At 47.4% G+C, this 4,263-nt stretch overlaps 1 long non-coding RNA gene across 1 annotated transcript in view; it reads left to right on the forward strand.

Annotated features, from left to right (window-relative positions):
- LOC309791836 overlaps positions 1-3,818 on the forward strand; it is an 18,201-nt gene extending 14,383 nt beyond the window's left edge. Inside the window, exon 3 of the long non-coding RNA XR_014291569.1 lies at positions 2,159-3,818. This is a non-coding gene — a long non-coding RNA (uncharacterized lncRNA). The remainder of the gene's footprint in view (positions 1-2,158) is intronic.
- The last annotated feature ends 445 nt before the right edge of the window (positions 3,819-4,263 follow it).

Genomic DNA, 4,263 nt, shown 5'->3' on the forward strand with positions numbered 1-4,263 from the left:
AACCAGCTATACATATACATATATCCCCGTATCTCCTCCCTCTTGCGTCTCCCTCCCACCCTCCCTATCCCCACCCGTCAGGGTAGACACAAAGCACGGTGCTGATCTCCCTGTGCTATGTGGCTGCTTCCCACCAGGTATCTATTTTACATTTGGTAGTGTATATATGTCCATGCAACCGGCTGTGCTCATTCTTTTAAAGGTGGTGCCCTGCCCCCTTCCTGCTGTTTCAGAGGTCGCAATTAAGACACTCATACAAAGGACTCTAGTGGGTTGATGGGTGGCTCCCCCAAAAGATATGTCCATGTCCTAGCCCCCAAAACCTGTGAATGTGACCTTGTTTTGAAAAAGGGTCTTTGCAGATGTAATTAAGAATCCCGAGATGAGGTCATCCTGGATTATCCAGGTGTGTCCCAAATCCAATGACAGGTGTCCTTATAAAGAGCAGAAGAGGAGAATTCACAAATACAGAGGAGAAGGTCATGTGAAGACAGAGGCAGAGATGGAAGTTATGCAGCCAAAGAAAGCCTGGAGCCACCAGAAGCTGGAAGGGAAACTTTGGAGAGAGTGCAGCCCTGAGGACACCTTGACCTTGGATTTTTTGCTCCCAGAACTATGGAAGAATTAATTTCTGTTGTTTTAAGCCACCCAGTTTGTGGTAATTTGTTTCAGGAGCTACAGGAAATTAATAACAAGGACCAATTGCAAACTACAGCCCATCCCCACCCCGAAAGGAAAAGATAAGGGACCATGGTCTGAAGTGGTGAAGGCAGAGAGAAGTGAAGCTCAAAGGATCAATGAAGGACTTTCATAGCTTGCTGCGTACAATGGAGTGGGTTGTGCACTGCACAATGGTGGGCGCCATATACAGCATGGTTGTAGATATGAATATTTATCGCTTGTTTTTTTCTGCAGGGGTCAGTAAGGTATCTTGAGGAAGGGATGCCTCTTCCTAAAACACACAAAACTACCCTATGACCTTGCTGGTTTTTGGTGAGAAACATCTAGATAGCCACGTCCAATAGAACTTTCTGCAAGTATGGAAATGTTATAATTGCGCCATCCAATAGAGTAGCCATGAGTCACATGTGACTCTTGAGCACTTAAAATGTGGCTTGTGCAACTGAGGAGCTGAATTTTTGGCTGTGTTGGGTCTTCATTGCTGCACGCGGGCTTTCGTTGCGGCGAGTGGGGGCTACTCTTCTTTGCAGTGCGCGGGCATCTCATTTCAGTGGCTTCTCTTGTTGAGGAGCACGGGCTCTAGGCCCGTGGGCTTCAGTAGTTGTGGCTCGCAGGCTCTAAAGCACAGGCTCAGTAGTTGTGGTACACGGGCTTAGTTGCTCTGCGGCATGTGGGACCTTCCCGGACCAGGGCTCGAACCAGTGTCCCCTGCGTTGGCAGGTGGATTCTTAACCACTGTGCCACCAGGGAAGCCCTGAATTTTATTTTAATTAATGTAAGTTTAAAAAGCCACATGTGGCTGGTGGCTACCATATTGGACACACAGGTCTGGGTCAAGAAAATGGAAGCTCAGGACTGCTTGGTGTAGAATTTAGTCACCAGAAGCCTGGCCACTACACTAGATATTGTTCATGGGCCCCTCTGTAACTGTAGTCCTTATTGAGTTGAGAGGGTCAGTCAGGGACCAAGGTGGAGGTAGAGGTGGTGGCAGGGAGTGAGGAGTGCCCGGAAGTATGAGAAATGCCCAGCTGGACCGGAGCAAGGGTCCAACAGCAGAAGAAGGAAGAGAGAAGGGCTTGCCCAAGGAGGTAAGAGATTTCTCTCCAAATTGCTGGCTTTCCCTCCTCTTAGTAAACTTTCATGAATCTGTCAATCATGAAGTTAGCTATACTCTTTAGGAACCCTCCCCCCCTTTTTTTCTGGCTGCACCGTGCTACTTGCAGGATCTTAGTTCCCTGACCAGGGATTGAACCTGGGCCCCATCAGTGAAAGAGTCGCGTCCTAACCACTGGACCACCAGGGAACTCCCTCTTTTAGAACCTATTTTTGCTTTCAGCTTTCAGTTTGGAATAATGAATATTTATTTATGTATTTATGTATGTATTTATGTATTTATGTGTGTATGTATGTATGTATTTATTTATTTATTATTTTGCGGTACGCGGGCCTCTCACTGTTGTGGCCTCTCCCGTTGCAGAGCACAGGCTCCAGACGCGCAGGCTCAGGGGCCATGGCTCATGGGCCCAGCCGCTCTGCAACACGTGGGATCCTCCCGGACCGGGGCACGAACCCGTGTCCCCTGCATCGGCAGGCGGACTCTCAACCACTGCGCCACCAGGGAAGCCCTGGAATAATGAATTTTTATTTGGAGATAATCATAGAGATGGGCAGGGGGTGCCAGTCTGGGGGCTCCTGGGCCTTGGGGTCATTCACTCCTTGAAAGGGGGCTCTTTGGGAGCAGGTCTCTTTAAGCTCCCAATCAAGCCTGCTATGGGAAGGTGGGAGCTCTCCCTTTCTAGGCCACCCCACGTCGCCCCGGTCTAGTGTCCACACTCCTGTCTGGAGAGCAGGACATTTGCCCAGCTGCACCTTCATCCTTTGAAGGGACCTGAAGACTCCTCCAAGGTGGGAAGAAAGGTCTAATATGTCATTTGGTGATCATCACACTCTCCCCGCATGTTGGTAAGCAATGAGTGTGAATTTACTGAAGACTTTTAGGGGTAAGTGCCAGCCAGACAGTGAGGACCTGGCTATTCCGGCAGCATCAGCATCACTGGGAGCTTGTTAGTGATGCAGACTCTCAGACCCACCTGATGGAATCAAGACTAGGTTGTAAGTCTCCCCATGTGATTGGGGATGCACAGTAAAGTTTGAAAACTGCTCTAGAACAAGGCCCATTCCCTGACATTGATTTAATGGACTTGTTTTGAATTAATTAATGGAGCCGAACTGACCTTGCTGTTTCAGAATTTTGTTGATTACACCACCCTGGAGAAACTTCCAGTAAAACATAAATCTGCCAAAATAGTTTCCAAGCTCGATTATCCCAGACGGAATCCCCTCCCAGGCCATGGATGTTCTGAAAGCTCAGGATAAAATGTATTCCACATCCCTGATCTTTGCGAGGGCGACACTTTGGGAGTGTGGTGGAGAGTGAGAACCTCCTTTCAGGGCCAGCTCTGAAGCTTGGCTCTGCATTGGTGACAACTTTTCCTGCCACACCTGAGAGGACCTGGGCTCTGCCCCCACGGAGAACAGTTACAGTATCTCCATCCTCATCTGTGGTTTCCCTGCACCAAAGCCTGGCAAAGAGGTGACCCTTCTCAGGATTTTCTGAACAGAGCCAGCAGCCCATGGCTATCAAAAGAGCACATGAGCCTACTATCAAAGGGCTTAAAGAGACACAGAATCACCCAAGTAGAAAGCGGTATTAAGCAACCTATTTTTCCATCGACAGATGAACGGATAAAGAAGATGTGGTATATATATACAATGCAATATTACTCAGCCATAAAAAGGAACAAAATTGGGTCATTTTAGCAATGTGGTTGGACCTAGAGTCTGTCACACAGAGTGAAGTAAGTCAGAAAGAGAAAAACAAATACCGTATATTAACGCATATATACGGAATCTAGAAAAATGGTACTGATGAACCTATTTTCAGGGCAGGAATAGAGACAGAGACGTAGACAATGCACTTGTGGACACGGCAAGGGGGGGCAAGGGGAGGGTGGGACACATTGAGAGAGTAGCATTGACATATATACCCTACCATGTGTAAAACAGACAGCTAGTGGGAAGCTATCTGATCTCCCTGCTGTATAGCACAGGGAGATCAGCTCGGTGCTCTGTGATGACCGAGAGGGGTGGGATAGGGAGGGTGGGAGGGAGGGGATACGGGGATACATGTATACATAGAGCTGATTCACTTTGTTGTGCAGCAGAAACTAACACAACGTTGTTAAGCAATTACACTCCAGTAAAAAAAAAGTGGTGTTAGCAGATCTACAACATCCCATACAGCAGGAGATGCAGCTGTTGAAAATAATTTGTTTAAGAGGTTGTTAAGTTTACAAAAAGCAGATCGTAAAATAGAATTATAGCCTTTTCATTTTCATTTTATTATATTATTATTATTATTTGGCTGCACCATGCGGCTGGCAGGCTCTTAGCTGCCTGACCAGGGATCGAACCTGGGGCCCCGGCAGTGAAGGCGTTAGTCTAACCACTGGACCTCCAGGGAATTCCCCTTTTCATTCTTAAATAAAAATATATCTATAGTCAGAGAAAAAAATGCCTGGA

Source organism: Mesoplodon mirus (genome assembly GCF_964341445.2).
Source record: "Mesoplodon mirus genome assembly, chromosome: 16".
Classification (NCBI taxonomy): Eukaryota; Metazoa; Chordata; class Mammalia; order Artiodactyla; family Ziphiidae; genus Mesoplodon; species Mesoplodon mirus.